This window comes from Triticum dicoccoides, chromosome 5B, assembly GCF_002162155.2.
Source record: "Triticum dicoccoides isolate Atlit2015 ecotype Zavitan chromosome 5B, WEW_v2.0, whole genome shotgun sequence".
NCBI lineage: Eukaryota > Viridiplantae > Streptophyta > Magnoliopsida > Poales > Poaceae > Triticum > Triticum dicoccoides.
Window position 1 is genome coordinate 247,665,662 of NC_041389.1, and position 24,847 is coordinate 247,690,508.

The window sequence follows — 24,847 nt, forward strand, 5'->3', positions numbered from 1 at the left end:
GCATAAAGGATAAACATCATATGCAATCCAAATATGTGACATGATATGGCCATCATCATCTTGTGCTTTTGATCTCCATCTTCAAAGCACCGTCATGATCTCCATCGTCACCGGCTCGACACCTTGATCTCCATCGTTGTGTCGGGGTCGTCTCGCCAACTATTGCTTCTACAACTATTGCTAACACATAGTGATAAAGTAAAGAAATAACATGGCTCTTGCATTTCATACAATAAAGATACAACCCTAAGGCTCCTGCCGGTTGCTGATATTACAAAACATGATCATCTCATACAAAAATGTATATCACATCACGTCTTGACCATATCACATCACAACATGCCCTGCAAAAACAAGTTAGATGTCATCTACTTTGTTGTTGCAAGTTTTACGTGGCTGCTATGGGCTTCTAGCAAGAACCATTCTTACCTACACAAAAAACCACAACAGTGATTTATCAAGTTTGTCGTTTTAACCTTCTTCAAGGTATCGGCCGCAGTCAAATTCGATTCAACTAAAGTAGGAGAAACAGACACCCGCCAGCCACCTTTATGCAAAACTAGTTGCATGTCAGTCGGTGGATCTGGTCTCATGTGCATGGACATGTAATGTTGGTCCGGGCCACTTCATCCCACAATACCGCTGAATCAAAATAAGACGTTGGTGGTAAGCAATACGACTATCACCGCCCACAACTCTTTGTGTCCTACTCATGCATATCATATACACATAGACCTGGCTCGGATTCCACTGTTGGGAATCGTTGCATGGAAAACAAAAAATAATTCTATGCACACGCAAGATCTATCCATGAGATGCATAACAACAAGGGGGAGAGTGTGTCTACATACCCTCGTAGACCATAAGCGGAAGCGTTTAGTAATGTCGTTGATGTAGTCGAACTTCTTCGCGCTCCAACCGATCAAGTACTGAATGTACGACACCTCCGCCTTCTTGTCCAGCAAGACGAAAAGGTAGTGTATGAGTTCCAGCAGCACGATGGCATGGCGATGATGATGGTGAAACTATCTCCGTAGGGCTTCGCCTAAGCACTACGAAAATATGACCGGTGGTGTAAACGATGGAGGGGGCGCTGGACACGCCTAAGCAATTGTCGTGGTTGTGCTAGGCCCCTCCCACATATATATAGGTGGGGGGAGGAGGGAGCAGCAAGGAGGTGCCCCAAGTAGGCTGAATCCTACTTGGGGTCCTCCCCAAGTGGCTCCCCCTTTCCTTATTGGAGTGCGGGAGGAAGGAAGGAGGAGGTGGCGCCCCCCTTGCCTTTCTCTCCTGAGGAGTGAAAGACAGGAGGGGCCACCCCTCCCCTTTCCTTCCCCTAGGGCCGGCCCGCCATGTAGAGGGGTGCACCATACCCCTAGTAGGCTAGTATGTCCCCTCTTATGGCCCATAAGGCCCATACACTTGCTGGGGTGTCCGGAACTCCTTCCGGTGACCCAATAACAACCCGGTGCACTCGGAAACTATTCCAGTGTCCGAATACCATTGTCCTATATATCAATCTTTACCTCTCGACCATTTTGAGACCTCCCGTCATCTCTGTAATCTCATCTGGGACTCCGGACAACATTTGATCACCAAATTATATAACTCATATAACACTAGATCGTCAATGAACGTTAAGCGTGCGGACCCTACGGGTTCGAGAACTATGTAGACATGACCGAGACACCTCTCCGGTCAATAAACAGTAGTAGAACCTGGATGACCATATTGGCTCCTATGTATTCTACGAAGATCTTTATCAGTCGAACCGTTTTGACAACATACGTAATTCCCTTTGTCCATCGGTATGTCAGTTGCTCGAGATTCGATCATCGGTATCTCTATACCTAGTTCAATCTCGTTACCTGCAAGTCTCTTTACATGTTTCATAATACACCATCTTGTAACTAACTCCTTATTCATTTGCTTGCAAGCTTATGATGTGTATTATGGAGAGGGCCCAGAGATACCTCTCCGATATTCGGAGTGACAAATCCTAATCTCGATCTATGCCAACTCAACCAACACCTTCGGAGATACCTTTAGAGCATCTTTATGATCACCCCGTTATGTTGTGATGTTTGATAGCACACAAGGCATTCCTCCGGTATTCAGGAGTTGCATAATCTCATAGTCAAAGGAATATGTATTTAACATGAAGAAAGCAATAGAAATAAATTGAACAATCATTATGCTAAGCTAACGGGTGGGCCTTGTCCATCACATCATTCTCCTAATGATGTGATCTTGTTATCAAATAACAACACATGTCTATGGTTAGGAAAACTTAATCATATTTGATCAACGAGCTAGTCTAGTAGAGGCGTACTAGGTACAAGTATTTGTTTATGTATTCACACATGTATTTAAGTTTATCATGAATAAGGAAATATAAAATAAGAACTTTATTATTGTTCTAGGGCATATTTCCTACAAGCAAAGCTCTGGAGCATGTATGAGGAAGAGAACAGAGGTAGGCTTAGAGAAAGTGTTGTCAACGCTGAAGAATATATGAAGATGCGAGATAAATAGATGAAGATGGAGAATGAGCTCAGATTTTTTAATTTAGACTTTGCTAAGATGATGTTGACGAAGGAGGAGGTACTTTCCCAGTTGGCTAGTGCAAAACCGGTTTTTACCTGAAAGCAGAGGTGGATAAGACAAGCCTGGATGATCTTGATTAGGGAAATGAATATATTATTCTTATGAAGGTGAACTAGCTATATGTTGTATTGTGCTGTTTTCAGGTAGGTATTGTAGTGTGATGTTAAAATATATTTATGTGCCTAATATGAAATTGGCAAATAGTTATTCAATATGAAATGTAAATTTGCGTAATACTGGAATTATTAATTGTAAACTAATGAACCTGCTAAATGGGTCATGGAACTTTGCAAACGGTTCTAGCAGTAAAAACGCTTGTGACAGATAGCCCAATGTGTTGGGGATATGACTACTGAGTGTAAACCGCCCAGGAGGGGCCGGATTACACTCACAAGGAGTCCTGTATAAGAGCCCATGAAGATGAAGGATATGGCGCTTTAACTATGGAGGCTTAGAGGCCCAAAGCCCAATGGCGGATTAAGGCCCATAGTAGTAAACCGCCATAGATGTATAACTTGTATTGTAAGTTAGGGAAAGGAATAAACCGAGTTGTACACTTGTATGAGCCAGCCTCGGGATTCTGTAGACCGGCCGGGCGTCAACCTATGTATATAAAGGGACGACCCGGCGGCGGTTCAGGGACAAGAAGCAACAGCTCGAGAGATAGGTCAAGCAAATTCGCTCCCTGCTCATCGAGATCAATCAATCCCACAACAACTGGATCATAGGCTTTTACCTTCACCGCAAGGGGCCGAACCAGTATAAACTCCCTGTGTTCTTTGTGCCGGTTTAACCCCTTCTAGCTAATCTCGTTGCGATGGCTCCACGACTAAGTCCTTTCGCTAGGACATCTGACGTGATAATTCCATGACAGTTGGCGCCCATTGTGGGGCTATCGCACGATGGTTTCGAGTTCTTGAAGGGCAGCTTCGAGGGACTCAAGGGATACGCGGTTGGCCGGATGACCAAGAGTCTTCGCGGCAAGCTCTACATCGATGATGCAGGCTGGGGGCCCGATGTCGGCTCAATTGAGTACGGGTACCGGGTCCCCTTTGGAGGAATTCACGTCTTCATCGGCAAGATCGGCGAACCAGGCCCTGAGCCAGACATCTGCACCGACCTCATCGAGAAGGCTCAGCGTGCAAGCCCTGCCCGGGTTCAGCCTGCCATGAAGCGGGCGTTCATAGGATTCATCCATGGTACCGAATCTAAACCGATATCTGATGGTGAGACAGCTATCTACTCCGACGGTGGATCATCTACCGAAGAGACTGAGTCGTTGTATCAAGTGCAGGACAGTCGGTTTGGGGGTTATTCCGATGGCGACAGTATTCCGGACCTCCTTGAACCGTCGAACCGGGTTGCGATCTTCATGGCTGGTATGCAACCCAATTTACAATATTCAACTGCAACCGCTATGGCTTCCGGATCGGCAGCCGGGGCAGGAGGCCCCGCACGCCGACCGGATCAAGTTCTGTCCGGTTTATTGGATGCCTGGACGATGTTGCTAACTACAACAGTTACCCCAGCGACTCAAGATCACCATAATGCAGAGGTCACAAACCTACAGGATCAGATAACTCAGGCCAGGGAGGATTTGGCAGCTGAGGAAACCAGGATGGCTGAGGAACGGGCCGCTTTAGATGCACAGTCACACAGGATTCAGGCCGAGAATTACCGACTCCTGCTGGATCTAAACACTTTGAATGACGTATTGAGGAGGAGACATCAGTCTTGCCTACCGACGGATTATAATTCGATGAATCTCTTCAATATGCCGAGAGCAGCGACCAGCAATCCGGCAGCGGTAAACCGGACTGCAGCGCCTAGGACCGGAGCACCGGATCAACCACGGTTGATGGGCCCGCCTCGACGAACAGATAACCCGCCGCAGTACATGACAGCCCCGCCGGGTCACTTCTCCACCCCTTTGGATAACATGATTGCTACGACATCTCGTTTGGCAGCTATTCCAATGGAGGGTGAGTCTCCAGCGGCGGTTGAGACGTGGCGGGCCAGGGATCTTCTTCAGACTGCCATGGTGCATCAGTAGGCTTATTCATACAGCCGAGACAGGATTCACTCAACCCCTCGCCCGAGCAAGTGCTATAGCAGGCACATTGATGAACCGACTGTGTCAAGCAGTGCGCGGAACCATGACGCCCCTCAAGGGCCTAATCCGACATGTGGTGGTGCAAATGCTCAAGATGTGGTGGATAATGGCAGAGCTTGAAGGGAGGCAGAGTTAGCGGCATAGTACGCGGGTCATCATCAGCTTGCCCCGGTTCAGCCAGCGGTGTCAGTAGAACAAGGACTTGCTTTCAGCTCCTGGGGAGTGCCGTGTCTCACCCCGTCTCTACGCAATGTATGATTACCCAAGGATTTCAAGGGATCACGTAAGGTGCCTAACTACACCGCCGATTTACCCCCTGAGTCATGGGTTGAGAGCTATGAGATGGCTATGGAGATGCTGGATGTAGATGAAGCAGCGTGTGCAAAGTACTTCACCATGATGTTGGAAGGAACAACTCGCACTTGGTTAAAGAGCCTGCCCACTAACTCCATCGGTTCATGGGATGAGTTGAAGGCCCGGTTTATAGCAAACTTCAAAGATACATGCAAGCAACCCATGTCAATTGTGGATCTGGCTGCTTGTGTCCAAGGGGAAAACGAATCAACAACTCATTGGGTGCACCGGGTTTCGGAAATTCTGCATTCATTGGACCGTATCAGGGCTGATTCGGCAATCCTAACATTGGAGGACAATTGCCGGTTTAAGTCGCTGAAGATGAAATTGGGACGGCTCAAACGCCACTGCAATGACATGGGAACACTTATGGCAGCTTTGGTTAAGTATACTGATTCTGATAATGCCAAGGATCCCGATTCTGACGAAGAGAAGCCAGAGAAGGGAAAGAAGAACGGCGGTGCAAAGGGACAACAGCATAACCAGGCGGGCCATGGGAACAATGGTAAGCGTAAAGCGGACAATTCAGATTTTGTGGCTAACACCAATGTGCAGGGCAATGCGTAGCATCGTAAGGGTAAACCGCCCCAGCGCGATGGAGGCATGAACCTAGAGCGCCTGTTAAACCAGCCCTGCGCAAAGCACGAGACGAAGGAGGTTCCAGCCACACACCTCTGGAAGGATTGCTTCATTATGAAGGAGTTCAAAAACTCTGATCTCTTCCGGTACGATCAGGGTCCGTCTGGCGGTTCAGGTCCACGGTCTCACGGGCCGGGTTACGACGGCGGCGGTTCAAACTCAGGATTTCAGAATAATCAGGGAACCCAGAACAACCAAGGTGGTCACAACCAGCAGAATAATCAGCAGCAATCAGGTTTTCAGAGTCACCCGAAGCAGTTGAACGTCGGGCAGTATCACGGTTTTACCACTAGCTTGTGCAAGCGAGATCATAAGCTTCACAAGAGGGCAGTTAACACTATTGAACCGGCAATACCCCGTTACTTGCGTTGGTCCGAGCAGCCCATTGTGTGGAGCAGAGAAGATCATCCGCCCCGGGTTGATAATCCGGGTCATCTGGCTTTAGTGGTGGCACCTCAGGTGGGGGCTTATAAGTTCACCAAGGTAATCATGGATGGAGGGAGCAGCATCAACATCCTGTATTATGAAACCTTCCGTCGCATGGGATTGACGGATAAGAATCTTAAACCGTCAAACACTGCTTTTCACGGTGTAGTACCAGGTAAATCGGCATATCCGGTTGGCAAGATAGCTTTGGAGGTTGTGTTTGGTGATGAGCATGATTCCAGGTCAGAAACTTTGACCTTTGAAGTGGTGAAAATCCAGAGCCCATATCACGCCCTGTTTGGACGGCCGGCTTACGCAAACTTCATGGCAAGGCCCTGTTATATTTATTTACAGCTCAAATTGCCGGGTCATAAGGGGACCATCATGGTGCACAGGAGTCGTAAGATCGCTTTGGACTGTGAAGAGGGTGATGTGGCCTATGCTGAGTCGGTTTGCACAACAGAAGAGTTGAAGTTCTACAAGGACAATGTTGATCCGGCGGATATGACTCCTCTGAAAAAGCCCACCACAGAGCATGACCCGACCCTGAAGATTAAACCGGCTGGTGAGACTAAGTTGGTAGATTTTGTTCCTGGCGATTCATCCAAATAGTTTAGTATCAACACTACTCTGGATCCGAAATAGGAAGGCGCGCTCATCGAGTTCATCCGTGAGAACTGGGACATCTTTGCATGGAAACCTTCTGACATGCCTGGTGTACCGAGGGAACTCGCTGAGCACAATCTCAATATTGATCCTAAGTTTGAACCGGTCAAGCAGTTTCTCCGCTGCTTGAATGAAGAAAGGCGCAAGGCAATTGGTGAGGAGGTAGCCCGGCTCTTGGCAGCTGGGTTTATAATTGAGTTTTTTCATCCGGAGTGGCTGGCTAATCCGGTACTAGTGCTTAAGAAGAATGGCACTTGGCGCATGTGTGTGGATTACATAGACTTGAACAAGGCTTGTCCGGCTGATCCTTTTGCTCTCCCTCGTATTGATCAGATCATTGATGCTACGGCGGGTTGTGAGCGTTTGAGTTTCTTGGATGCTTATTCTGGTTATCATCAGATCAAGATGGCAGTTAAGGACCAGGAGAAGACAACCTTCATCACTCCCTTTGGAGCCTTCTGCTATGTATCTATGCCCTTTGGGCTCAAGAGTGCCCAGGCGACTTATTAGCGATGTGTGCAGAATTGTCTTCATACTCAGATTGGGCGCAATATTCATGCTTATGTGGACGATATTGACATGAAATCCAGGAAAAAGGAGACATTGATAGATGACCTCAATGAGACCTTTGACAATCTTCGTGTTTATAAGATGATGCTCAATCCGGACAAGTGCGTTTTCGGTGTTCCGACATGCAAGCTCTTAGGTTTTCTGGTATCTAACAGGGGCATTGGTGCTAATCCGGAAAAGATCAAGGCTATTACATCTCTGGCTAAACCGGCGTGTATCAATGATGTTCAACGTCTAGCGGGTCGTATTGCGGCTTTGAGCCAGTTTATCAACAGGTTGGGAGAGAAGGCGATCCCTCTGTATCAAATGTTGAAGAAGACAGACAATTTTGTCTGGAGTGATGCTGCTAATGCGGTGTTTGAGGACTTAAAGAAGCAGTTGGTTGAACCACCGGTTCTTGATGCTCCGGTCGATAAGGAGCCGCTATTGTTATACGTGGCTGCCAATGCCTGAGCTATCAGCGTAGCTATTGTGGTGGAGTGCAAGGAGGCTGGGAAGGAATATCTGGTTCAAAGGCCGGTTTATTATATCAACCGAAGTGCTCATTGAGTCGAAGCCAAGATATCCGCATTGGTAGAAGCTGGTGTATGGGGTTTTCATGGCAAGTCGGAAGCTTAAACAATACTTTTAGGGCCATCCATCATAGTGGTCAGTTCTGCTCCTTTGGGGGATATAATCCAGAACAGGAAGGCAACTGGCTGGGTTGCTAAGTGGGCTATTGATCTTGGACCACACGGTTTGAAATATATGCCTCGAAAAGCTACCAAGTCCCAGGCTCTTGTGGATTTCATCAATGACTGGACAGAATTGCAGGCACCGGAAGACAAACTGGATCGCACATACTGGACTATTCACTTCGATGGGTCCAGGCAATTGGAGGGCTCGGGGGCTGGAGTTGTCCTTACTTCCCCTCGAGGTGATAAAATTTGTTCTGTTCTCCGCTTAATGTTTCCTTGTACTAACAATGCAGTTGAGTACGAGGCCTTACTCCATGGTCTTCGAGTGGCTAAGGAAATGAACTTAAGCCGGGTACGATGCTTTGGGGACTCCGATCTAGTGGCTCAGCAAGTTTCAGGTACTTGGGATTCCAAGGATCCACTCATGGCGGCTTACCGACAAGAGGTGGATATTGTTGCTGGTCATTTCAAGGGTTATCAGGTTGAGCACATTGATCCATGCAAAAATGAAGCAGCAGATGCTTTAAGCCGGCTGGGATCTCAACGTAAACCGGTGCCACCCAATACCTTTCTGGATGTCTTGCATAACCCGTCAGTTAAGTTGCCTACAGAGGAGGACCTGGCTATTCCTGATCCGGAGGCACAATTGGTGGCCTCTTTACATATTATTCCGGATTGGACGGTTCCATATTTGGCGTATATGAACTGAGGCGAGTTGCCAGAAGATGCAGTTTTGGCCAGGCAGATAATCCGGCGATCCAAGTCCATGGTTATTAACAATGGCGAGTTACTCCATTGCAGTGTCTCAGGTGTGTTCCAGCGCGGTGTTTCTCCTGAAGAAGGCCATGAGATTCTACGTGAGATCCACGAAGGAGACTGTGGTCATCACGCTGGTTCAAAATCCTTGGTTGCTAAAGCTTTTTGTCATGGCTTCTATTGGTTGACGGCTCAGGCTGATGCTGAGGACTTGGTGAGGCGCTGCAACGGTTGTCAGAAGTTCTCACAACGAGCTCATGTTCCGGCTCAGGAGCTAAGGATGATTCCAATCACTTGGCCGTTTGCAACTTGGGGGTTTGATATGGTAGGGCCGTTTAAGCGCTCCAAATATAAAAAGACCCACCTGTTGGGGATATAACTACTGAGTGTAAACCGCCCAGGAGGGGCCGGTTCACCCTCAACTATATTGAAGCCCACGAAGACTTAGAAGATGACGCTTTACTATGAAGCTTAGAGGCCCGGAACCGAAAGGCGGATTAGGGCCCATAGTGGTAAACCGCCATAGTCATGTAACTTGTATTGTAAGATAAGGAAAGGAGAGACCAAGCTGGACAGTTGTATGAGTCGGCCTCGGGACTCTGTAAACCGGTCAGGTGTCAATCCATGTATATAAGGGGACGACCCGGCGGCGGTTCAGGGACAGGAAACAACAACTCGATAGCCATGCATAGCTTGTTTAGCTCCCTGGTTAGCGAGACCCCAATAATCCCATCACAACTAGACGTAGGCCTTTACCTTCATTGAAGGGGCCGAACTAGTATAAAAACCCTCGTGTCCTTTGTCCGGTTTAACCCCTTTTAGCTAACCCGTCGCGATGGCTCCACGACTAAGTCCTTCTATGAGGACATCTGACGTGATATTTCCACGACAGTTGGCGCCCACCGTGGGGCTATCGCACGATGGTTTCGAGTTCTTGAAGGGCAGCTTTGAAGGACTCAAAGGATACGCAGTGGGTCGGATGACCAAGAGTCATCGCAGCAAGCTCTACATCGACGACGCAGGCTGGGGCCCCGAGGCCGGCTCAATCGAGTACGGGTACCGGGTCCCCTTCGGTGGAATTCACGTCTTCATCGGCAAGATCGGTAAACCGGGCCCTGAGCCAGACATCTGCACCGACCTCGTCGAAACTGCTCCGCGTGCAAGTCCCACCTAGATTCAGCCTGCCATGAAGCATGCATTCGTGGGATGTGTCCACGGGATCGGATCTGAACTAGTGTCTGAAGGTGAGACGGTCGCTTATTCCGACGGTGAATTATCTGCTGGTGAAACCGAATCCCTGTACCAAGTTCAGGATGGCGTGTTTGAAGGGTATTCCGATGGCACCAGTATTCCGGAATTTCTTGAACCACCGAACCACGTTGGAATCTTCATGGCCGGAACACAGCCAACCTTGCAAAACTCTACTGTGGCGGCATCCGGACCGGTAGTAGGGGCAGGAGGCTCCATGCGCCGGCCTGCTCAAGTTCTCTCCGGTTTGATGGATGCCTGGGCGATCCTGTTGACCACGGCAGTTACACCGACGATGCAGGATTAGCACAATGCGAACATTGCAAGGTTGAAGGATCAGATAACACAAGCGAAAGAAGATTTAGCAGCTGAAGAGATCTGGATGACTGAGGAGCGGGCCGCTTTAGATGCCCAGGCGTAGAGGATTCAAGCTGAGAATTATCGACTTTTGATGGATCAGAACGCTTCAAATGAGGTCTTCAAAAGGAGACATCAATCTCACTTGCCGGCGGATTACAATGCGATGAACCTCTTTGGTACGCCAGGAGCAGGGACTAGCAATCCGGCCGCAGTGAACCGGACTATTGCACCAAGGATCGGAGCGTCGGATCAACCTCAGGTGATGGGACCACCTCGGCAAACGGACAACCTGCCACGGTATACCACACCCCCGCCGGGTCACTTTTCTACCCCTTTGGATAATATGATAGCAGCAACATCCCGGCTGGCAGCTATTCCTATAGAGGGTGAATCGCCAGCAGTAGTTGAGACACGGCGGGCCAGGGATATTCTTCAAACGGCTATGACGCAGCAGCAGGCTTACTCATATAGCCGAGACAAGATTCACTCGACCCCATGACCGAGCAAAAGCTACAACAGGCATATAGATGAACTGGAGGTGTCCAGCAGTGCGCGGCGCCACATTGTCCCTCAAGAGCCTTATCCGGCACGCGGTGATGTGAACGCTCAAGACGTGGTGGACAATGGCAGAGCATGAAGGGAGGCCGCTTTAGCAGCACAGCATACGGGTCGTTATCAACCCGCCCCGGTTCAGCCAGCAGCGTCAGTGGACCGAGGCACCGAGCTTGCTTTCAGTTCTTGGGGAGTGCCGTGTCTTATTACGGCTCTCCGTAAGGTGCGACTGCCTAAGGACTTCAAGGGCCCACGTAAGGTACCAAATTACACCGCTGATCAGCCACCCGAGGCGTGGGTGGAAAGTTATGGGATGGCTATGGAGATGCTGGACGTGGACGAAGCAACTTGTGCAAGGTACTTCACGATGATGTTTGAGGGAACAACCCATACATGGTTGAAGAATCTACCAGCTAACTCTGTCGAGTCATGGGACTAGTTGAAGTCCCGGTTTATAGCCAATTTTAAGGACACGTGTAAACAGCCTATGTCCATTATGGATCTTGATGCATGTGTTCAAGGAGAGAACGAGTCAACAACTCATTGGGTTCGCCAGGTTTCAGAAGTTTTGCATTCTTTAGACCAGATTAACGCTGGCCAAGCAATCATCACGCTGGAATGTAATTGCCGGTTTAAGTCACTAAAGATGAAGTTGGGACGGTGTAACGCCCCGAGACCGATGCTTCAGAAGACTTCCAGCTATTCCGAGTTTTGTCATGTGATTTGTTTTGTTTGTGCATTCATCATGCCATCTCTTGCATTGCATCATGTCATCATGCCATCATATCATTAATTTTTTTATAACTCTACTAAATAAATTGCATAGATCTTTTGATCTATTTTAATCTAGGGAATTCACATGGTGATTTCTCTTTATAACATATCCTCCTAATATTTATGGAGCTATTATAAATATTCCATTATTTGGAATTTACCACAACACACGTGCATGTTGAATCCCTTGGCCTTTCCTTCTTCGAGTTTTGACACCCTAACCTTGCCTATAATTCTTTTCCCATCTATCGAGGCTCTTTCTAAATTCTCAACATTTTTGGATCAACCAAATACCCACTCCCTTCCTACACTCATTTGAATTAAATTCAAATGACTTTGAATTCAACTTCACGCCCATGCTCACTTTCTAGTTTTCTTGGATCAAGCTCATTTTTATGAGTCCGGGAAAATAATCCCCATGCGCAAAATCTTTCCCTAACCCTCTCTTTCTTTTCCTCTCTCTATTTCATTTCTGCTAGAAAATTAGAGGGAAAGAGAAGAGAGCCAGCCCAACCGGCCTCTTAGGCCCGACCAATTAAGCCGGCCCAAGGCCCAGCCGCGCCCCCTTAACCCTAGCGATTCCTCCACTCGCTCGCAATCCCCATCTCTCCCAATGCCCCCTCACTTGCGCCGCCAGGGTGAGCCCTGTTGGAAATATGCCCTAGAGGCAATAATAAATTAGTTATTATTATTATATTTCCTTGTTCATGATAATCGTTTATTATCCATGCTATAATTGTATTGATAGGAAACTCAGATACATGTGTGGATACATAGACAACGCCATGTCCCTAGTAAGCCTCTAGTTGGCTAGCTCGTTGATCAATATATGGTTACGGTTTCCTGACCATGGACGTTGGATGTCGTTGATAACGAGATCACATCATTAGGAGAGTGATGTGATGGACAAGACCCAATCCTAAGCCTAGCACAAAGATCGTAGTTCATATGCTAAAGCTTTTCTAATGTCAAGTATCATTTCCTTAGACCATGAGATTGTGCAACTCCCGGATACCGTAGGAATGCTTTGGGTGTACCAAACGTCACAACGTAACTGGGTGGCTATAAAGGTGCACTATAGGTATCTCCGAAAGTGTCTGTTGGGTTGGCACGAACCGAGACTGGGATTTGTCACTCCGTGTAAACGGAGAGGTATCTCTGGGCCCACTCGGTAGGACATCATCATAATGTGCACAATGTGACCAAGGGGTTGATCCCGGGATGATGTGTTACGGAACGAGTAAAGAGACTTGCCGGTAATGAGATTGAACAAGGTATCGGTATACCGACGATCGAATCTCGGGCAAGTACAATACCGTTAGACAAAGGGAATTGAATACGAGATCGATTGAGTCCTTGACATAGTGGTTCATCCGATGAGATCATCGTGGAACATGTGGGAGCCAACATGGGTATCCAGATCCCGCTGTTGGTTATTGACCGGAGAACGTCTGGGTCATGTCTGCATGGTTCCCGAACCCGTAGGGTCTACACACTTAAGGTTCGATGACGCTAGGGTTATAAAGGAAGTTTGTATGTGGTTACCGAATGTTGTTCAGAGTCCCGGATGAGATCCCGGACATCACAAGGAGTTTCGGAATGGTCCGGAGGTAAAGATTTAGATATGGGAAGTCCTATTTTGGCCACCGGAAAATGTTCAGGATTTTTCGGTATTGTACCGGGAAGGTTCTAGAAGGTTCTGTAGTGGGGCCCACCTGCATGGGGGGACCCACATGAACGTGGGTAGTGGGGGAAAGGCCCCACACCCCTGGTCAAGGCGCACCAAGATCCCCCTTGGAAGGAATAAGATCATATCCCGAAGGGATAAGATCAAGATCCCTAAAAAGGGGGGATAACAATCGGTGGGGAAGGAAATGATGTGATTTCTTTCCTCCCACCTTTGCCAACGACCCAATGGACTTGGAAGGCAAGAAACCAGCCGCCTCCACCCCTATATATAGTGGGGAGGTGCATGGGAGCTTCACGCTTGCCCCTGGCGCAGCCCTCCCCCTCTCCCAAGTGCTCCTCCTCTCTCGCGGTGCTTGGCGAAGCCCTGCAGGATTGCCATGCTCCTCCACCACCACCACGTCGTCGTGCTGCTGCTGGACGGAGTCTTCCTCAACCTATCCCTCTCTCCTTGCTGGATCAAGGCATGGGAGACGTCACCGGGCTGTACGTGTGTTGAACGCGGAGGTGCCGTCCGTTTGGCACTAGGATCTCCGGTGATTTGGATCACGACGAGTACGACTCCTTCAACCCCGTTTTCTTGAACGCTTCCGCTTAGCGATCTACAAGGGTATGTAGATGCACTCTCCTTCCCCTCGTTGCTGGTTTCTCCATAGATAGATCTTGGTGACACGTAGGAAAATTTTGAATTTCTGCTACGTTCCCCAACAGTGGCATCATGAGCTAGGTCTATTGCGTAGATTCTTTGCACGAGTAGAACACAAAGTAGTTGTGGGTGTTGATTTTGTTCAATATGCTTACCGTTACTAGTCCAATCTTGTTTCGACGGTATTGTGGGATGAAGCGGCTCGGACCGACCTTACACGTACACTTACGTGAGACAGGTTCCACCGACTGACATACACTTGTTGCATAAGGTGGCTAGCGGGTGCCAGTCTCTCCCACTTTAGTCGAATCGGATTCGATGAAAAGGGTCCTTATGAAGGGTAAATAGCAATTGGCATATCACGTTGTGGCTTTTGCGTAGGTAAGAAACGTTCTTGCTAGAAACGCATAGCAGCCACGTAAAACATGCAAACAACAATTAGAGGACGTCTAACTTGTTTTTGCAGGGTATGCTATGTGATGTGATATGGCCAAGAAGAATGTGATGAATGATATGTGATGTATGAGATTGATCATGTTCTTGTAATAGGAATCACGACTTGCATGTCGATGAGTATGACAACCGGCAGGAGCCATAGGAGTTGTCTTTATTTATTGTATGACCTGCGTGTCATTGAACAACGCCATGTAATTACTTTACTTTATTACTAACCAGTAGCCATAGTAGTAGAAGTAATAAGTTGGCGAGACAACTTCACGGAGACACAATGATGGAGATCATGACGATGGAGATCATGGTGTCATGCCGGTGACGATGATGATCATGGAGCCGCAAAGATGGAGATCAAAAGGAGCAATATGATACTGGCCATATCATGTCACTATTTGATTGCATGTGATGTTTATCATGTTTATGCATCTTATTTGCTTAGAACAACGATAGTAAATAAGATGATCCCTCATTAAAATTTCAAGAAAGTGTTCCCCCTAACTGTGCACCATTGCGAAAGTTCGTCGTTTCGAAGCACCACGTGATGATCGGGTGTGATAGATTCTTACGTTCACATACAATGGGTGTAAGCTAGATTTACACACGCGAAACACTTAGGTTGACTTGACGAGCCTAGCATGTACAGACATGGCCTCGGAACACAAGAGACCGAAAGGTCGAGCATGAGTCATATAGTAGATACGATCAACATGAAGATGTTCACCGATGATGACTAGTCCGTCTCACGTGATGATCGGACACGGCCTAGTTGACTCGGATCATGTAATCACTTAGATGACTAGAGGGATTTCTATCTGAGTGGGAGTTCATAAGATGAACTTAATTATCCTGAACATAGTCAAAAACCCTTTGCAAATTATGTCGTAAGCTCGCGCTTTAGTTCCACTGTTTAGATATGTTCCTAGAGAAAATTTAGTTGAAAGTTGATAGTAGCAATTATGCGGACTGGGTCCGTGAACTAAGGATTGTCCTCGTTGCTTCGTAGAAGGCTTATGTCCTTAATGCACTGCTCGGTGTGCTGGACCTCGAACATAGTCTGTGGATGTTGCGAACATCTGACATACATGTTTTGATAACTACGTGATAGTTCAGTTAAATGGTTTAGAGTAGAGGCACCAAAGACGTTTTCGAAACATTGCGGAACATATGAGATGTTTCGAGGGCTGAAATTGGGATTTCAGGCTCATGCCCACGTCAAGAGGTATAAGACCTCCGACGATTTTCCTAGCCTACAAACTAAGGGAGAAAAGCTCAATCGTTGAGCTTGTGCTCAGATTGTCTGAGTGCAACAATCACTTGAATCGAGTGGGAGTTGATCTTCCAGATGAGATAGTGATGTTTCTCCAAAGTCATTGCCACCAAGCTGCTAGAGCTTCGTGATGAACTATAATATATCAGGGATAGATATGATGATCCTTGAGGTATTCGCGACGTTTGACACCGCGAAAGTAGAAATCAAGAAGGAGCATCAATTGTTGATGGTTGGTGAAACCACTAGTTTCAAGAAGGGTAAGATCAAGAAGGGTTACTTCATGAAACGGCAAATCAGCTGCTGCTCTAGTGAAGAAACCCAAGGTTAAACCCAAACCCGAGACTAAGTGCTTCTGTAATAAGAGGAACAGCCACTGGAGCAGAATTACCCTAGATACTTGGTAGATGAGAAGGCTGGCCAGGTCGATAGAAGTATATTGGATATACATTAAGTTAATGTGTACTTTACTAGTACTCCTAGTAGCACCAGGGTATTAGATACCGGTTCGGTTGCTAAGTGTTAGTAACTCGAAATAAAAGAGCTACGGAATAAACGGAGACTAGCTAAAGGTGAGCTGACGATATGTGTTGGAAGTGTTTCCAAGTTTGACGTGATCAAACATCGCACGCTCCCTCTACCATCAAGATTAGTATTAAACCTGAATAATTGTCATTTGGTGTTTGCGTTGAGCATAGACATGATTGGATTATGTCTATCGCAAAACGGTTATTCATTTAAGGAGAATAATGGTTACTCTATTTATTTGAATAATACCTTCAATGGTCTTGCACCTAAAGGAATGGTTTATTGAATCTCGATCGTAGTGATACACATTTTCATGCCAAAAGATATAAGATACTAATGATAGTACCACTTACTTGTGGCACTGCCATGTAAGTCATATTGATATAAAACGCATGAAGAAGCTCCATGTTGATGGATCTTTGGACTCACTCGTTTTTGAAAAGTTTGAGACATGCGAACCATGTCTATTGGTGTATACGCATGAAGAAACTCCATGCAGATGGATCGTTTGGACTCACTTGATTCTGAATCACTTGAGATATGCAAATTATACCACATGGGCAAGATGACTGGAAAAGCCTCGTTTTCAGTAAGATGGAACAAGATAGCAACTTGTTGGAAGTAACACATTTTGATGTGTGCAGTCCAATGAGTGCTGAGGCATGCAGTGAATATCGTTATGTTCTTACTTCACAGATGATTTGAGTAGATACTGAGTATATTTACTTGATGAAACACAAGTCTGAATTATTGAATGGTTCAAGTAATTTTAGAGTGAAGTTGAAGATCATCGTGACAAGAGGATAAAATGTCTATGATATGATCATAGAGATGAGTATCTGAGTTACGAGCTTTTGCACGCAATTAAGACATTGTGGAAATTGTTTCACAATTAATACCGCCTGGAACACCATAGTGTGATGGCGTGTCCGAACATCATAGTTGCACCCTATTGGATATGGTGCGTACCATGATGTCTCATTGAATTACCACTATCGTTCATGGGTTAGGCATTAGAGACAACCGCACTCACTTTAATAGGGCACCATGTAATTCCGTTGAGACGACACCATTTGAACTATGGTTTGGAGAAACCTAAGTTGTCGTTTCTTGAAAGTTTGGGGCTGCGACGCTTATGTGAAAAAGTTTCAGGCTGATAAGCTCGAACCCAAAGCGGATAAATGCATCTTCATAGGACACCCAAAACAGTTGGGTATACCTCCTAATTCAGATCCGAAAGCAATATGGATTGTTTCTTGAATCAGGTCTTTTCTCGAGGAAAGGTTTATCTCGAGAATTGAGTGGGAGGATGGTGGAGACTTGATGAGGTTATTGAACCGTCACTTCAACTAGTGTGTAGCAGAGGCACAGGAGTTGTTCCTGTGGCGCCTACACCAATTGAAGTAGAAGCTTATGATAGTGATCATGAAGTTTCGGATCAAGTCACTACCGTACCTCGTAGGGTGACTAGGATGCGTACCACTTCAGAGTGGTACAGTAATCCTGTCTTGAAGGTCATGTTGCTAGACAACAGTGAACCTACGAGCTATGGGGAAGCGATGGTGGGCCCATATTCCGACAAATGGTTAGAAGCCATGAAATCCGAGATAGGATCCATGTATCAGAACAAAGCATGAACTTTGGTGGACTTGCCCGATGATCGGCAAGCCATTGAGATAAATGGAACTTTAAGAAGAAGACGGACGTGGACGGTAATGTCACCATCTATGAAGCTCGACTTGTGGCGAAGAGTTTTTCACAAGTTCAAGGAGTTGACTACGATGAGATTTTCTCATCCGTAGCGATGCTTAAGTCCGTGGAATCATGTTAGCATTAGCTGCATTTATGAAATCTAGCAGATGGATGTCAAAACGAGTTTCCTTACCAGTTTTCGTAAGGAAAGGTTGTATGTGATACAATCAGAAAGGTTTTGTCGATCCTAAGGATGCTAAAAGGTATGCTAGCTCCAGTGATCCTTCCATGGACTGGAGTAAGCATCTCGGAGTTGGAATATGCACTTTGATAAGATGATCAAAGATTTTGGGTTTATACAAAGTTTATGAGAAACTTGTATTTCCAAAGAAGTGAGTGGGAGCACTATAGAATTTCGGATGAGTATATGTTGTTGACATATTGTTGATCAGAAATGATGTAGAATTTTTGGAAAGCATAAAGGGTTATTTGAAAAAGTGTTTTTCAAGGGAAAACCCGGATTAAGCTGCTTGAACATTGAGCATCAAGATCTATAAGGATAGATCAAAACACTTAATGGTACTTTCAAATGAGCACATACCTTGACATGATCTTGAAGGTGTTCAAGATGGATCAGTCAAAGAAGGAGTTCTTGCCTGAGTTGTAAGGTATGAAGTTAAGACTTAAAGCTTGACCACGGCAGAAGAGAGAGAAAGGATGAAGGTCGTCCCCTATGCTTTAGACGTGGGCTCTACAATATGCTATGCTGAGTACCGCACCTGATGTGTGCCTTGCCACATGTCTGGCAAGAGGGTACAAAGGTGATCAAGGAGTGGATCACCAGACAGCGGTCAAAATTGTCCTTGGAGTAATAAGAACATGTTTCTCGATTATGGAGGTGATAAAGAGTTCGGCGTAAAGGGTTACGTCGATGCAAGCTTTAACACCTATCCGAATGACTCTGAGTAGCAAACCAGATACGTATAGTGGAGCAACCATTTGGAATAGCTCCAAGTGGAGCGTGGAAGCAGCATTTACAATATGACCTAGAGATTTGCGAAGTACATACGGATCTGAATGTTGCAGACCCGTTGACTAAAACCTCTCTTACAAGCAAAACATGATCAAACCCCAGAACTCATTGAGTCTGAATCACATGATGATGTGAACTAGTTTAATGACACTAGTAAACTCTTTGGATGTTGGTCACATGGCGATGTGACCTGTGAGTGTTAATCACATGGCGATGTGAACTAGATTATTGACTCTAGTGCAAGTGGGAGACTGTTGGAAATATGCCCTAGAGGCAATAATAAATTAGTTATTATTATTATATTTCCTTGTTCATGATAATCGTTTATTATCCATGCTATAATTGTATTGATAGGAAACTCAGATACATGTGTGGATACATAGACAACGCCATGTCCCTAGTAAGCCTCTAGTTGGCTAGCTCGTTGATCAATAGATGGTTATAGTTTCCTGACCATGGACATTAGATGTCGTTGATAATGGGATCACATCATTAGGAGAATGATGTGATGGACAAGACCCAATCCTAAGCCTAGCACAAAGATCGTAGTTCGTATGCTAAAGCTTTTCTAATGTCAAGTATCATTTCCTTAGACCATGAGATTGTGCAACTCCCGGATACCGTAGGAATGCTTTGGGTGTACCAAACGTCACAATGTAACTGGGTGGCTATAAAGGTGCACTATAGGTATCTCCGAAAGTGTCTGTTGGGTTGGCACGAATCGAGACTGGGATTTGTCACTCCGTGTAAACGGAGAGGTGTCTCTAGGCCCACTCGGTAGGACATCATCATAATGTGCACAATGTGACCAAGGGGTTGATCACGGGATGATGTGTTACGGAACGAGTAAAGAGACTTGCCGGTAACGAGATTGAACAAGGTATCGGTATACCGACGATCGAATCTTGGGCAAGTACAATAGCGTTAGACAAAGGGAATTGAATACGGGATCGATTGAGTCCTTGACATCGTGGTTCATCCGATGAGATCATCGTGGAACATGTGGGAGCCAACATGGGTATCCAGATCCCGCTGTTGGTTATTGACCGGAGAACGTCTGGGTCATGTCTGCATGGTTCCCGAACCCGTAGGGTCTACACACTTAAGGTTCGATGACGCTAGGGTTATAAAGGAAGTTTGTATGTGGTTACCGAATGTTGTTCAGAGTCCCGGATGAGATCCCGGACGTCACAAGGAGTTCCGGAATGGTCCGGAGGTAAAGATTTATATATGGGAAGTCCTATTTTGGCCACCGGAAAATGTTCGGGATTTTTCGGTATTCTACCGGGAAGGTTCTAGAAGGTTCTGGAGTGGGGCCCACCTGCATGGGGGGACCCACATGAACGTGGGTAGTGGGGGCAAGGCCCCACACCCCTGGTCAAGGCGCACCAAGATCCCCCTTGGAAGGAATAAGATCATATCCCGAAGGGATAAGATCAAGATCCCTAAAAAGGGGGGATAACAATCGGTGGGGAAGGAAATGATGTGATTTCTTTCCTCCCACCTTTGCCAACACCCCAATGGACTTGGAGGGCAAGAAACCAGCCGCCTCCACCCCTATATATAGTGGGGAGGCGCATGGGAGCTTCACGCTTGCCCCTGGCGCAGCCCTCCCCCTCTCCCAAGTGCTCCTCCTCTCTCGCGGTGCTTGGCGAAGCCCTGCAGGATTGCCATGCTCCTCCACCACCACCACGTCGTTGTGCTGCTGCTGGACAGAGTCTTCCTCAACCTCTCCCTCTCTCCTTGCTGGATCAAGGCATGGGAGACGTCACCGGGCTGTACGTGTGTTGAACGCGGAGGTGCCGTCCGTTCGGCACTAGGATCTCCGGTGATTTGGATCACGACGAGTACGACTCCTTCAACCCCGTTCTCTTGAACGCTTCCGCTTAGCGATCTACAAGGGTATGTAGATGCACTCTCCTTCCCCTCGTTGCTGGTTTCTCCATAGATAGATCTTGGTGACACGTAGGAAAATTTTGAATTTCTGCTACGTTCCCCAACAGTGGCATCATGAGCTAGGTCTATTGCGTAGATTCTTTGCACGAGTAGAACACAAAGTAGTTGTGGGCATTGATTTTGTTCAATATGCTTACCGTTACTAGTCCAATCTTGTTTCGATGGTATTGTGGGATGAAGCGGCCCGGACCGACCTTACACGTACACTTACGTGAGACAGGTTCCACCGACTGATATGCACTTGTTGCATAAGGTGGCTAGCGGGTGCCAGTCTCTCCCACTTTAGTCGAATCGGATTCGATGAAAAGGGTCCTTATGAAGGGTAAATAGCAATTGGCATATCACGTTGTGGCTTTTGCGTAGGTAAGAAACGTTCTTGCTAGAAACCCATAGCAGCCACGTAAAACATGCAAACAACAATTAGAGGACGTCTAACTTGTTTTTGCAGGGTATGCTATGTGATGTGATATGGCCAAGAAGAATGTGATGAATGATATGTGATGTATGAGATTGATCATGTCCTTGTAATAGGAATCACGACTTGCATGTCGATGAGTATGACAACCGGCAGGAGCCATAGGAGTTGTCTTTATTTATTGTATGACCTGCGTGTCATTGAACAACGCCATGTAATTACTTTACTTTATTACTAACCAGTAGCCATAGTAGTAGAAGTAATAAGTTGGCGAGACAACTTCATGGAGACACAATGATGGAGATCATGATGATGGAGATCATGGTGTCATGCCAGTGACGATGATGATCATGGAGCCCCGAAGATGGAGATCAAAAGGAGCAATATGATACTGGCCATATCATGTCACTATTTGATTGCATGTGATGTTTATCATGTTTATGCATCTTATTGCTTAGAACAACGATAGTAAATAAGATGATCCCTCATTAAAATTTCAAGAAAGTGTTCCCCCTAACTGTGCACCGTTGCGAAAGTTCGTCGTTTCGAAGCACCACGTGATGATTGGGTGTGATAGATTCTTACGTTCACATACAACGGGTGTAAGCTAGATTTACACACGCGAAACACTTAGGTTGACTTGACGAGCCTAGCATGTACAGACATGGCCTCGGAACACAAGAGACCGAAAGGTCGAGCATGAGTCATATAGTAGATACGATCAACATGAAGATGTTCACCGATGATGACTAGTCCGTCTCACGTGATGATCGGACACGACCTAGTTGACTCGGATCATTTAATCACTTAGATGACTAGAGGGATGTCTATCTGGGCGGGAGTTCATAAGATGAACTTAATTATCCTGAACATAGTCAAAAACCCTTTGCAAATTATGTCGTAAGCTCGCGCTTTAGTTCCACTGTTTAGATATGTTCCTAGAGAAAATTTAGTTGAAAGTTGATAGTAGCAATTATGCGGACTGGGTCCGTGAACTAAGGATTGTCCTTGTTGCTTCGTAGAAGGCTTATGTTGGTGACATGTAGGAAAATTTTAAATTTCTGCTACGTTCCCCAACAACCCCCAGCTCGATCTCCTTTCCCCTCCACTCGTCTCCCTCCTCGCGCCAGGGAGAAGAGCTCCCTCGTCCCCACCGTCCTTCGGCTCATTGCTGCCGAGCGCCTCCTTCTTCTCCCCGTAGCTCCTCCGCCGTGGCTGCACCTTCACCACCACACACGCGTCCCTGCCCGTGCCACGACCAAGCTGGCCTCCTGCTCCGACGTAGTTGCGCTACAGCACGTCCTCTGTTGCCGGCGTGAAGCCTCGCCTGAGACCGCCCTCCTCCTATCGCGCCCGTCGCTTGCCATTGTCTGCGAGGCAATCAGCATCGCCGGGCCCCCGTCTCCTCTCCTTCTACCCCATCCGCTCCAGACTTCTGCGCTGCTCGACCCGGCCATCTCGCCTCCTCTGCTACGCCCGCACCGTCGCCCGTCCATGGTCGCCACACCGTGTGCTCCGTAGCCCTGCGCCTCCACCTCGCTGGACCTGCTCCATCCTCCGCCTTCTCCCGCCTTGCAGATCCTCCGTTGCTGCCGCACCTTCACCACCTCGCTGCCTGTCGCCTACAAGCCCTGCACCTGCGTCCTGCACACCGCTGCCCCGAGCGTCCGTGTCCTCGAGCACCCAGCGAGTCGGGAGCAACTCCATCGCCCAACACCCGTTCTCCCCTTCATCGGTGCCTTGTTGCGCCACCTTGGTTGTGGTATGCCGCTGCTCGTTTTGACGTTGCCAAGACCCTGGGACCCAGAATGCCAAGACTGCCTCCATGGATTATTCAAGTACCACGATGACCGACGCATAGTACCACTACGATTGCCGTGTACATCTACCGTCGCCCGAAGACCCGTGTACCACGAGCGCCAAGTTCGACTACCGCACGGTTACGCCAAGTTCATCTACGGAACGTGTACGTCTCCAATGGTGTACCACTACCGATGCCGTGTACGACTACTTCCACTACCGCCGCGAGAATGACTACTTCCACTACGGCCCGTGTACCACTACCGTCGACCCTCAAAGATTCCGTGGACGTCAAGTTCCTCGTCGTGACCCCGAAACACTACGAAACATGTACCGCTACTTCCACTACCGTCGCCGTGAACAACTACTTCCACAACGTCCGTGAACCACTACTTCCACTACGACCGTCTCGAGGACGTCTACTTCCCCTACACCGCATCGAACTCGTTCTGCCCGAGAATGCACGCTTCGGAGGTATAACCCGAGACGACCACGATGAGATGCCGTTGCATGTATGAGATGTACCATATGTTTGCACCGTGTCCGAGTTGTCTTTGCACGTTCCTCGTTTGCCATGCTGCCGTCTCGTGGGAACCCGGAATCCAGGAGCACCCCACCATCCTTGCATGACACACTCACACCCACTTCTTTTGCACCGGTATCTCCGTGAGCTACCGGAAACGATATGTTGTTGTGACATCATTTTCGGATTTGTTGCCGTGGCACCCGTTTTGTTCTGCCATGGTGACCAAATGCTCCTTATCATCTTCATGTCAACTTTTTCATAAAATTGCATAAACCTTGATTATGTCATCCGCATCATGTTAACAACACTTAAATGCTTAAAATTGTTGTTGCATAAATTGCTAAATGACATATGGGGATTTCCGGAATTGTTGTTTGTTGTTTCCGGCCTCATTTAAACTTGGCTAAATAGTTAGTTTACTTTTGTTTCGCCTCTTTCATGTTTAATAACATTTAATATTGTTGGGTACATAAACGAGAATGAACTAAATACTTGCATGTGGTATTTTGTCAATATGCAACTCGTTGCATATTGAGCTCCACTTAACTTGTAGTATTGTTTGTTGCACTTTGCCATGCCATGCCTCATTAAACCGGACATGCATCATACTTGATTGTGCATCATGCCATGATTATGCTTGTGTTGTGTGTTTACTATGTTGTTTGCTTCTTTCCGGTTTCCTTCTCTCGTTAGCTTCGGTTTCGTTCCGGAGTTGTGAGGATTCGTTCGACTACGTCTATTTGTCTTCTTCATGGACTCGTTCTTCTTCCTTGCGGGATTTCAGGCAAGATGACCATTACCCTCGATATCACTTCTATCTTTGCTTGCTAGTTGCTTCGTTCTATCGCTATGCTGTGCTACCTATCACTTGTTTACCATGCCTCCCAAATAGCCATGTCAGCCTCTAACCTTTTTCACCCTTCCTAGCAAACCATTGCTTGGCTATGTTACCGCTTTGCTCAGCCCCTCTATAGCATTGTTAGTTGCAGGTGAAGTTGAAGATTGCTCCATGATGGACAGGATTATGTTGGGATATCACAATATCTCATATTTAATTTAATGCATCTATATACTTGGTAAAGGGTGGAAGACTCGGCCTTATG